At 47.5% G+C, this 12,087-nt stretch overlaps 1 protein-coding gene across 6 annotated transcripts in view; it reads left to right on the top strand.

Moving 5' to 3' along the window:
- The window catches only part of TRPM8 (transient receptor potential cation channel subfamily M member 8), a 144,210-nt gene that overhangs the window by 130,392 nt on the left and 1,731 nt on the right, over positions 1 to 12,087 (top strand). For 3 of the 6 annotated variants that reach the window (XR_005058924.2, XR_012123447.1, XR_005058925.2), the window contains 4 exons: positions 4,262 to 4,391; positions 4,737 to 4,946; positions 7,123 to 7,670; positions 8,987 to 9,605. The exons of 1 other annotated variant lie outside the window; for it this stretch is intronic. The gene's annotated coding sequence lies outside the window, so the exon portion shown is untranslated. Of the gene's footprint in view, positions 1 to 4,261; positions 4,392 to 4,736; positions 4,947 to 7,122; positions 7,671 to 8,986; positions 9,608 to 12,087 lie in introns of those variants that run through there. 2 more of the 6 variants (XR_012123446.1, XR_012123449.1) reach the window with 2 other exon arrangements.

Here is a 12,087-nt window from a genome sequence, read left to right as displayed (position 1 = left end):
GGTGATGGTGCAAATCTTCGGAAAAAGTGTACAAACCACCAAGCAATCATGACAGCAGATCATAGGTGATCTTCTAGATTATGGACCATGTCATGCCTGTGAGCCCCACAGCAATCTCCTTCCAGCACATCTCATCAAAGCCCTCACCTCTCCTGATTCTCAGCGCTGCCCTGAGACTTACCTTCCTGGTGATTGGGACAGAGTGTACCACTGCCTGCTCAGCAGTCTTCAAGGGCCCCCTGTTTTAAGTCCTGCCCAAATAAGCCACTTGCAGCACTGGCAGCCTGGCCCCTAGCCGCTTCTGCAGACACATGGTGTGACCTCTCCACTTAGTTCCTCAAATCCAGGAACAGCTGCCACGCTCAGACCCTAAGCTGCTGCCCCTGTGCCTCCCCTGGCCCAGGCTGAGGGCTGTGTCCTTCCAGCCTGTTTTTCACCACTGACTGCCCAGCATCCACACCTCCTGAGCTGTCCGCCCTTCCCCGTGGCTTTTCTCCCCTCATTTGTCTTATGCCTCAGTTGTTCTAATAGGTAGTGTAGAGCTGTAACTGAGAACTATGGGACAGATTTGCCTGGCTGTGAATCCCAGGTTCATTGCCTTTGCTGGCTGTGTGACTTGGGGGAAGTGAATTAAATTCTCTGTGCCTTGCTTCACTCATCTGTAAAATGACCCCTTCCACCCCCACATCAGGGGTTGAGAGGATTAAGCTTGAGAAATTCTCAGGTCTGGACAGGCACTTGGTAATTACTCAGGGAATGTCAGCATCTTTATTGTAACCACTCTCAGCTGTTCCTTTGTTCAGAGTTCTTCTGCCTTTCTTTCTGGCGAACTCTTACTCAACTGTCAGAGCCCAGCTTAGGAATCGCCTCTTCCAGAGAGCCTGACTGGATCCTCCACTCCCAGAGTAGCCTCTGGCTTTTCTATCTCACAGAATGGGTAGAATATAGAAGCATCTGTGGGTCCCCTGGGAGCTAGACGAGGACTTCCAGAGGCCACGGGCTCTGGGCAGGATACCTGAGCAGTGTGGTGCTAAAGGACCCACTTATATCCATTCCTGGTTGCACGTCCTGGTAGGGAAGGTGTGGGTATCAGCTCCCATCACATTCTGTTTATGTGCCCCCCCGCCCTGCGACGTTCTTGAGCAGGGAGACTGTCTTACTGGGTGTCTTACTCACTGTGCCTAGACAATGCCTGGACTGTTGCAGAAGCCCGTTTGTGTCAATGAACTGAACTATTGTACACTGTTCTCCAAGGTGCCTTGTGGGTTTTTCATTCCTGTTGTTTCTTCCCTCTTCTTGGCTGGTTAAAATATTACTTACTGCTATTAGGCACCATCCGGTTCTTTCCTTCCGCCAGTCCTTCCCCGTGTGGGTTCGGAACTGATCCATGATCTTGACCACAGCCCCTGCAGCCCGTCTATGAGGCGTCACTGTCCTCGTCTCGGGCTCTGCTGTCCCTCTGGACTGGGAGCTCATTGCTTCTCCAAAGCACGCGTTCAGCACGGACGCCGTGCGCCTTCCTGTGCCGGGACAGAACCCCGGCCCCGTCCTTCGCTGTGACTCTGACCCAAATCGAAGCTCATCCTGAGACTTGGGCTTTAGGACAGGGCCCCAGGGGAGCAGGCTGGAGGGGCTCCCAGCCCAGCTCTGGCTCGGGGCAGGAAGGCACTGCCTGGGGCCAGCAAAGGGATAAAGAGGATGAGCCCGGAAGGGTGTCTGAGGTAGTGGGAACACACAGGTGGGCCAGTGGTTACAGCACGAACTTGAGCTGCCTCATCTGGATTCGAATCCTGACTCTGAGATGTGTGTAGACCCATGTCTGCAAGCAGTTCACACCCACCCAATGGTAGCTGTTGTGTCTGCGGGTCACTTCCTACCTTCGTTTAAATTCCATATTCTGGGCAAAATGTTTCACTGTATGGTTGTGTTGTGAAATTTGCCCTCACATGTCAGGAAAGCTTTTGCCAGAGAAAATGACAAGCCAGCGCCTCTGGGGAGCTGTAGATGAAGAATTGGTGGGGAGGCATCTTCAGTGTTTCCGTCCCACCTCAAACCCAAAGTACATCCTTCACATGGGAGAGGGCTTTGTTCCTATTGAAACATAAGCAAACAAGACATAGCTGCCAAATTAAAAGCTTTAGTGGCTTTTTTAAAAAAAAGTATGAGGCGGGGAAATGGTGTTTGCAATGATTTGTGTGGATGAAAGTGAAATTCAATGTCCTCGTGCTACCCCCGTTTTAGAAATTGCAAAAGAACAAATGACGTTTCCAAGCCCGCTTCCCTAGAATGGCTGCCACTCCTGCCCCCCTGCCAGTTAGCAGCCACGGGGCTCCGTCCCGGGTTCCGGCCGGCCGTGCCCCACTGCCCACCTTAGCTCTCCTCATTGGCTCCCTGCTCTCATCCCTGAGCCGGCAAACGGCTCTGCCGTCTAGTTCACTTTTCTCTGAGCTCGGAGAAGCGAGGCGAAGCTGCCCCTCTAGGCTGGTGGAGAGAGCTTCCGCCTCTAAAGTCACCCCTCATGTCCTCCGGATATACCCCCGAATACATGCAGTACCACTGCAAAGTGAAAATCCCCCGGGGGCTCTGCTTTTCCTTGAATCTGCTCCCTGGAAGCTGCAGCACTCTCGGATTATTCTAGAAATGGATTTCCTTTCAAGCCCCGCTGTCAGTTTCTTTCAGGCGGATCAAGCAATGCTGTACTGTAAGCCACGTGCCTTTGGGGCCACTGGGGAGTTGCCGGCTCCAGTTCAAGGAGGCAGGGAGGCTTCAGCACCCTCTGAGGGGTGCCGTACCAGCCGTCTCCCCAGGGAGAGCACAGGCATGACAAGCTCAGCATCTCTGCTCCCTGCAGACCTCCCTCCTCACCACCCACCACCCCACCAGCCCACCAGCCCATGAGAAGCCCCAGGCTTTGACCTCTACTGTCCTTGGAGTGTCAGGAGGCAGGAGACTCTCATTCCAAGTGCGGGTTGTTTCCAGGTCAGGAGAGCCATTTCCTTCCACTCCTGAGCACACTCCGGGTTGCAGCTCCGCATCCCGGGTCTTTGTCCCCCCTTTATGGGCATTCCTCTTCGGGATCCTTCTGCAGTGGACAGTTTCTCCCCATATTGAAAAGTGAGGAGGCTTTCATTTTCAGACGTGAAGTACACTTGACGTGGATGAAAGCATTCCAGAGCTCGGAGAAGGGAAGATGCATGTCCTTCCATCCAACACCCACTGCCTGCCTCTGGCCTGGATGGATGCCCTGGAATTTCACCTTCTTACAGAATACAGAAACCCACCCATGACATGGACCCCTAAACCTCCCCGGAGGAGCCCAGTTAAATCTTTTCTGGGCTCTCCCCTCTATGAGCCACTCGGACATGGCCACTCCCGGAACGGGTGAAAGCAAGGCACGGCTTTGGTTCAAACACCAAGGGACCTTCTCTCTGGGTCCTTTGGGTGCTTTGAGTTCATTTCTGTCAGTGTGGCAGGGATGAAGCTCAGATATGAAGTGATGAGTGTGGGCAGTCTCCCCCACCCCCCAAGCCAGACTTCTGAGGAGTAGAGATTGTCACTTGGTTTATCTGCCACCTCTGGTAGAAGTGATTGGGTGTGGGACCACGAGAGAATGGAAGCCAGGCAGGTGCCCCCTAGCTGGCTGGATGTGAGAGGGGATTTGGGGAATGCGCAGGCCTGCGTGTGTGCACAGGTGCATGTGTGCATATGCTTGTATGTGCACATGCTTGTACATGCATGTGACGGCTAAATCATTCAATATGTGAGTGAATGAATACATCAGGTACTTGCAGGGAGACAATTCTCCACTGGTTTCTCATGTTTCTGTCTTTGTTTCTGGCTGTCCATTCACAGATTTTCATATGAACAGCCTTGGAAGAGAGAGGTAATGTCTCCCTTCAAAGCAAGGATAGGTGTGCTGGTTTTCCAATATAATAAAGATAAGCTCTTCCTCTGGAGAAAAGGGCAGGTGTGCCCACTGCCCATAGAGAAGATTCAGGTCCTCCAACATCAGGGTCCTTCTGCGTCATAGCTGACTGCCTGTAGAGGCGTACTGTGTCTCTTCTCTTGTCATCCTGTGGGAGCTGGGGCCCAGGTAACTGGGGCAAACAAAGCCACTGCCATGAGTAATATCCACCCTTCGTCTCTGATGCAGGGGTTGTGGGTCTTCTCCCAGCATCCATGTCCACCGCGTGTTGGGTGAAATCTCAGACCTTTAAGAGGTCTTGACATTAATTAGAGTAATTACATTTTATTCACTCAGCATGTTTTTCGAGTACCAGTATCAAGATGTGAAGAAATGAAACATGTGGGTGCCTTGAGGGCATGGCCCTGACACTCCTTCCACAGAGGCCAGCTGCACCCCTGGCATCATGCCTGTGCGAAACTCTGAAGTAAGCAGGGGTTTTTGATCATCCCTCTTATTTTCTCTCTTTTATGTTCTCTTCTTTTTTTCCCTTCTAATTTTGTAATTTTTCCCCTCCCAGGTCTTTATTCTGTGTTCTATTCCCTTTCAAGTGGTTAAACTAATTTCTCCCATAATGTTAGCTGAGTTTGATCAGGGATTCTTAAAAAGGAAAAACACTCTAGGTATAATAAAATGTGGTAGAAAAAGTTCTGGATTACAAGTTGGGAAATGGAATTTTGAGTTACCTAGTCATCTGACATGGGGCAGGTGTGAAATGTGCACATCAGGAAACTCTCACTTCCTCATCGCAGCTCATTCATTCATTCCACAGCCCTTAATTAAATCATTTGAAATAAATGACATCGTTGCCTTGAAAGGACCCAGTGTTTGATGAGGGAGACAAATGAGAGAACTGAAGATCCTAAGCAGGATGAAAGAGGCCAAGGGCAGAGGACGTTCCGGAGAGCCACCACAGGGCCCTGGGGGTGGGCCAGGGGCCAAGAACAGGGACAGCAAGCCGTGCAGGCCACTGGGCTGGCAGGTGAGTGAGAGGCCGTGAAGGAGGCCAGGAGGGGTTGCTAAGTCAAAGGAAGGGGAGTCCCAGCCATTCCTGCTGCACCTTTTCCTTACTTGCCAGCTCTGCCTTTATGAGGAATGTCCCCAAACCTCGAGTGGTGCCCCTAGGGGGGAGGCTCTGTCACCTTTAGGGCCACAGCAAGTACAACCACATGGTGAGGCACCCAGGGCCCACCGTCACCGTGGGTCCTACGACCTGGGCCCCCCTTCCTGTCTGCCCAAAGGACATCCCTTCAAGCTCCCCACGGGGTGGGTGTGGGGCACGAGAGCTCAGCCCAGCCCTGGGCACACGGCAAACATCAAGCGACTACGCCAAAACCAGGGGGGCACTTTGGAAATTATTCACACACTTTGTGTTTTGCCTCTTTGAGAACAGGACCTTCTCCCTGCTTGTCCCAGAATCTCCATCTGCCTGGGCAGGAGGAGGGAGCAGAGGTGAAAAACCTCTCAGGGTCATGCAGGGAGGCAGAGGTCATCCTGTTTCTAATGTGTATAATAGGATTAGACTGTGAGAGGTGAGCCTTGAAAAGCAGATGTCTTGAGATGGAATTACAAAGTTTTTAGTCTCCTATCTTGAATCTTCTCCCACCAACACCTTCACCATAGAAAGACAAGGGAAATTCAGGGCATCTGGTGAGAAAATACACGCCTGTCATGGTTATTTACATGTACAGGAGTCAGTAGAACGAGCTTAACAGCTTTAGTCCCGAGGGGTCGGTGGCTCCGTCTAGAAGCCTGCAGGGAGGCAGAGCCATGCGGGCCCCCAGACGGCTCCCGCTCTGGGTGTTCTTCAAATAAGCATATGCTTGGAAAGTGACTGTTCCAAAAATATCCATATTTTACCACATAGAAAAAAAGATATCCCTCATTAACTTCAGAGAGGTATAAAGCAATGTCAAGAATTTGGAAGCATCAGAGAAACTTTAAGATGAATGTAGTGAGTGCATTCAGGGGTTGAGCCCACAGGCATGTTGTGGGTAAAACTGCAATATTCCAGAATCTCTTGGCCTGGCTTTAGTGCAGCTCCATATCGATAGGTGTTTCCAAAGGGTGGAGAGAAGTAGTCCAGCTGCGTATCAATAGATAATTACATGGACCAGAGAGGCTGGGAGAAGCTCTCTCTTCTGCTGCAGCCAGGTCTGGAGACACACTGGACCACTGCTTGTAAGAAATAAATGAGTTTCTTCCACTTTATTTCTCCCTTTGACTGATTTTGGTTTCAAAGGTATTTTGACCCAGGATTTCCCCCCGGAGTTACACTTGTCCGCTGATTTACATTTTTAATAGCAAAGTGTGTTGTGTTAACAGTCTCTGGATTCCAGTCTCTAGAAATGCTACTGTGCTTTCAAGGGGGTAGCACAGGGTTAGATGTGATTACTGGGAAGTGTAAACCTCTGCAAATTACCCTGCCAGCGGGGGTTATTGAGTTCTTTAGTTTTCTTTGCTTCTAAATGGTGCTTATTTGCTGGCTTGTGAAAATGGAAACAGGGTTGTCCCAGGTCTGAGCACCTGGGGTACAATGGCAGGGACACTGATAAGGTGTCCCACTGTGTACTCCCTTTTCTTCAGAGAGGATGACATGTGGTGTTATTGTGCGTCCAAAAGATGAGGAGATGATTGCTTTGAAATATTTGAGGCTTTTCCTCCTGGTCTTGAAGTTTAAAATTTAATTTCTTGCCTTTCCAGAATAATATCTGACATATTTAAAAAGCCAAAAAAACACCACCAGGCTTATAGTGAAAAATAAGAATCCTTGCTCTTCCCCACCCTTACTAGGAACTGAGGCACTTAAAGCCTTTTGCCCATTTGTTATGCTTTTTTACTTTCATATTTTTAAATAATAGGCATTATTGCTGTTTCTTAATTTCTCAATTCTTGTGGCCTCCTAGTGTGGAAAATGAGGACTCAGCTCTTCTATGCTCTACCCACCTCCCTGCCCTGACCTCTATGCAATGCGCACTTCCCAGAACTTCCATCCTCCCAGCTATTCTTGTTGAGAGTTGATGTGGCCGTGACTATAGAAATACTGTTCACAGCAACACCACACTTCTTTTTGGGGGCGCCACTGGTGCTCTGCAGCAAATATTTGGGATTCTGTCTTTAGGGTATGTAACAGGACTTTTTTCCTGCTCTGTTTACAGTTTAGGTGGACTCACGGGACTAGATCCAGCCAACAAGCGCCAGAGCCTTTAACTGCTGGGGTGAAATTCTCTAGGGCTCTCTGTGCGTCTGGCATTGCTGACCGTGAGAAGATGGTCACTCCCTCTACCTGGGTCCCTTCGTGACTATGATGACAGCCCCTTTTGCAACATGTATTGACCATGTACTGGTAAAATTGTATTGTTTTAAGGTCCTGTGATTTGGGGATGCTTGTTATCACATGGTAACAAAAGTTTTCCTAACTTATAATTTTTTCTTGAACAAATGTTTACTTTTCCTGGAACTAATGACGGCTCATTTGAAAAGCTTGCTTCTTTTTGTCTGTATCCATCAGAAATGCAGTTCTAAAGTCTCCACCGAAAGGATAAATTTCTCCTCAGTATTCTTTATCAGGGACCCTATTGATTTCACCTCTTCTTTGGGACTCGCCATTCAAGGGCTGCCCTCTGGCCTCATGCACAGTTGTCTTCCTGGAGATCCCATTCACCTCTCTACTGTGGAGGATAAACCTCCAGATTCCTACAATCAGGTCGGCAAAGATTATGTTACTACCCCAACTTCTAGTCTCCCAGTTAATGACTCACATTTCCTAGCCTCCCTTGTAATAAGTTGGTTCTATAACTTATTTTTGGCTAATGAGATTGTCGCTGGGTAGCTATGTCTGGGGAGGTCTCTCCCTGTGAAGCACTAGGAGGAACCTCAACCTGGGTGGGGGAGGGTTCTTGACCCTGAACAAGAAAGAATTCTTGAGTGGGTCAGATGAGTGTAGGTAAGGAGGGAATTCATTAGAGCAGAGTAGCGGGGAATGGCACCTGCCTTGCAGGCAGCAGACAGTAAAGAACAGAGAGAGAAAGGGAAGTTCATTGAACTCCTCCTTGGGATAGGACAAAACCCTTGCCAACTCCTAAAGCCAGGGTCACCTGGCATCCAGCATCTGCTTGGAGCTATATGGCATGGGGACTAAGCCCCTACAACCCCGGGATTTGGGGGAGCTGCAGAGCATTGGATGGAGCGAGATTATGTTCTGAGAACTTCCCAAAAGCAAAGAAATGACATTTTCAGTCAGGCTACTAAAAAGAATGATCATACAGCTGCAGTCCTTCCCGGGTCACCCAGGTGATGGGAACTTGCAGGCCCAAATCAGAGCTCTCAGTAGCCCCTCCCTACTTATCTGGAGTAGACAAAGTCAGAGTGAAGACTTGTGCTTAAGTCTTGAAAATAGAATGAAATAGTAAAATGACAAAGATGCTTACCGCAACAGGAACACAGAGACAAAATGCACTAAGTTGAGCAGTGAGAAGGCTTTATTTAAAAAGTACACACTCAGAGAAAGGGGAGTGCAGGTGACCTCAGAGAGGAGGTGCACTTAAGGGCTTAGGATTCTATCTTCTAAGGCTTTCCTGAATGGGGCAAAGGACTGGGGGGTGCGGGTGGACATACACTTGACTTGTGGTCTCATGATGTCTCTGTCCAGTGAGAGACATTATGTCACCATCCACAGTCAGTCCTCAGTAGATAAGTCTGTAAGATAAACTTAACACAATTTATTGATCCAGTTCCTCTCCAAGGTAGTGGTTTCCTTAAAGCACTGGAACATATCAGTTAAGACTGCTTATCCTGCCTTAAGATAGAGTGAGTTATTGCCTGATTACCAAAGAATATGTTAGGAATCTTACCTCCGAACTCCCTGGTTTTTAAAATGGAATCTTAGCCTTACTCTACTGTTTATAACTTGGCAATTTTCTTCATAGGCAGGAGAAGTTGTCCATGATGCTTGTCCCATGTAAGCAGAAATGTGTGTGATCCTTGGAAAAGCAACTTATCCTTTGTCCTTTCCTTTATCAGGTTGCATGGAACAGAAGGTGATGGCTGGAGCTTTAGCAGCCAGGTTGGACCATAGGGTCAATGCAATCTTGAAGGAGTCTAGGTCCCTGATAATTGTGGAGATGACAAATAAGCACTGGGCTGCTTATTGTCACCCTTTTATTTTTTTAAATGTGAGAAATAAACCTCTATCTTATTTAACCTAACACTGAATTTCTGGTTACATGAAAATGAAGCTGATTCAAATTGAACCTTCCATTTGCTTTGTTAATTCCCTTGTTTTGGTGAAGCACATCTTATCAGTTTGGGTTGCTCAGGGAGTAGAAATGACTACATATATTCCAGGTATGAAGGCTTTTGTGCAATAAATTAAGTCATTACTTCACAACTTCTATCAAAATTAATCCCAAATGGATGACATAATTAAAATGTAGAAAGGGAAATCATAACATACAGGAAGACATTTATGTAACTTATGCTGGAGGAAGACTTTCTAAAGATGACACCAGTAGAAACCCAGAGCAAGTTGAGTAGATTTAGAAGAAAAATATTTTATAGGACATAAAACACCAAAACAAAGTAAAAAATAAGTGAAAATGAACAGGAAGCCATAATTGGAACTCAGGTCTGCTGATCAAAAGTTCTTTCCTTCAACCAGAATGTCCCAACATTCTGGCAATTTTCTTCATAGGCTGGAAAAGTTGTCCTATGTTGGCACTGCTGACATTCCTTCAACCAGAGTGTCCCAACATTGGCATTGCTGACATTTTGGACTGGATCATTCTTTGATATGGGGCTGTCCTGTGCCCTGCAGAATGTTCAGCGTCACCTCTGGCTTCTACCCACCAGGCGCCAGTAGCATCCTCTCCCCTAGTTGTTGACAACTGAAGATGTCTCCAAACATGCCACGTTTCCTTGAGGGGTAAAGTCACCCTGGTTGAGAACTGTTGCACTACGCCGGGGTTCTCATGTTTGAGTGTGTGTTGGAATCACCTGGGATTTGTAAAACACAGAAGGCTGGTCTTCCTTGAGTTTCTGATGTGGTAGGTCTGGGGTAGGGCTTGAGAATTTGCCTTTCCAGTAAGTTCCAGGGGGTGCTGCAGTTGCTGGTTTGGGGAAAACACTTTGAGAGTCTCTGATCTGTACTACTTCGCTTACAAATAAACATATCATCCCTTACAGAACAAAAGTAACAGTAACATTGTTATTGACATTTCCAGAACATGGGCAGGTTGTGACTGTAGGCAATCCACAGGAGCTCAGGAGTTTAGAAACCATGTTATTATAAGGATTGCAAGGTAGCTACAAAGTTTGTGGTTTATGGATCAGATGAAATTTTGGTTTACACTTGCTCTTGACTTAATGGTTTTTCTCAAATAATATTTCTATAGAGATAATCAAAATGAAAAGAAACAATATCAAGAGAAATGATAAAGATGATAGCAATGAATCTTATTAGTCTATGATATGGATGTCCACCCATTTTTATCCAACCTTTTTCCAATTGCTTGTTAAGCTTCCTATGATAAATTTTATAGAAATTTCCAGGGGCTATGTAAAAAATGCTCTATACCCCTCTTCATTTAGTGCCACGTAATTTGAATATCTTAATTAAATAATTTTTGTTGAAACAGCAGAAAACTGCTTGGAATTAATGCTGTGCACATTTCTGCAGATAGGAAAAGTAATCATGGAAGAAATCATTATGGTCTGAATTTCAATGGATGGCTTACATTTAATCTTCTAGGTTTACCAGACAGGACAGAACTCTGCAGAGGCATCTTCACATCATCACTTTTTAGCACTGATCAGCGCCCGCTCTGCATGCCTGGTGCCAGGGTTTATTGTAGCCGAGTGAATCTGAGAAATAAAATGATCTATCCTCACACCAGTGAGCTACAAACAAAATCAACAGCCTTGTGCTGGCAACATTATTTCATTGCTGTCTCCTTAATCTCCTCTATTCTTTTGCAATTGCTTTTATTATTATTGCTCATTTAATGAGACCCTAGAGTTTGGAGCCAGATGGTACTGTTAGTTAAATCTGGAAGACTGTAATGGCATGGAGTTCAAACCAGGTTAAGAGTAACAGAATTAACAAACTCATAGCACACTGCTTTGTGTGCCTTTTACATACCAGAAATTAGTGCAGGTTCCAAACAGAAAGACTTAGATTAAAGTTCAGAGAGACCAGGTGTGCTCACTCACTCACTCACTCATTCATTCAGCAAATCTTTAATTGTGTTCTTACCTGGGTGCTGCAGTATAGCATAAACAAGACAGGCACGGGGCGTGAGGTCTACTAGGGGGAGAGGCAGTGTCAAACAAACAAGCGACATCACTGTGCATGGTGCTGGGTGCTGGGAAGGGAGGAAGCAGAGAGCTGATGTGGAGGGGTTAGAGGGTAGGGGAAGTTCAGGTGGTGGTCAAGGACGTGCTCTGAGGCGGTGCTCTCGAAGTTGGGACCCAAATGATGGTAAGTGGCCAACTTGGGGAAATCAGAAGAAATGTGAGGGAGAGAGGGTGGCCTGAGATGAGGCCAGAGCTGGAGACCCAGAGCTCTTGCATGGGGCAGAGGGGCATGTAGACACGTAGACGATCCAAGGATTTTTAGGAACCTCTGTGCCAATGTGCTGTTGCATAACACCTGTAGAAAGAAGGCTTTTTTGGGTCAGGGCAGTAAATATTCATGATCTGGATAGCATGCGAAGTCATCGGAAGCATGATTGTGACCCTTTGTGCAGAAGGCAGGCAAAATAGAGACAATATTTTGATTAGTAAAGCTGCCTTGCATGCTAATGCTGATCTGACGCTTGAGCGCCACCCTTCCTGTAGGGCGCCCCGTGGCGTTGAACCCACCAAGCTTCTCTCCCCCTCCCCCTCCTGCCTCTGGTGGATGTGGCAGCCCCACACCACCTCTTTTGGTAAATGGCTGCGGTCTCCTTCCCGGCGGTTTGCTTTCTGCTCTTTCTTCCTACCCTGTGTCTCTTTCTCTCCTGCTGGATGCTTCTGCGTCTGTCAAGGTGCAGCTCAAAGAGACGCACACCCAGCTGGGAGCTGAGGTCAGGAGGGAGTGGGCTGCCCATGTCCCTCACCATCTCCAAAAATTCTTAAAGCAAAAT

The sequence above is a fragment of the Manis javanica genome, chromosome 12 (assembly GCF_040802235.1).
Source record: "Manis javanica isolate MJ-LG chromosome 12, MJ_LKY, whole genome shotgun sequence".
NCBI lineage: Eukaryota > Metazoa > Chordata > Mammalia > Pholidota > Manidae > Manis > Manis javanica.
Note: the sequence above shows the minus strand (reverse complement) of the source record. Positions and strands in the feature narration are given on the sequence as shown.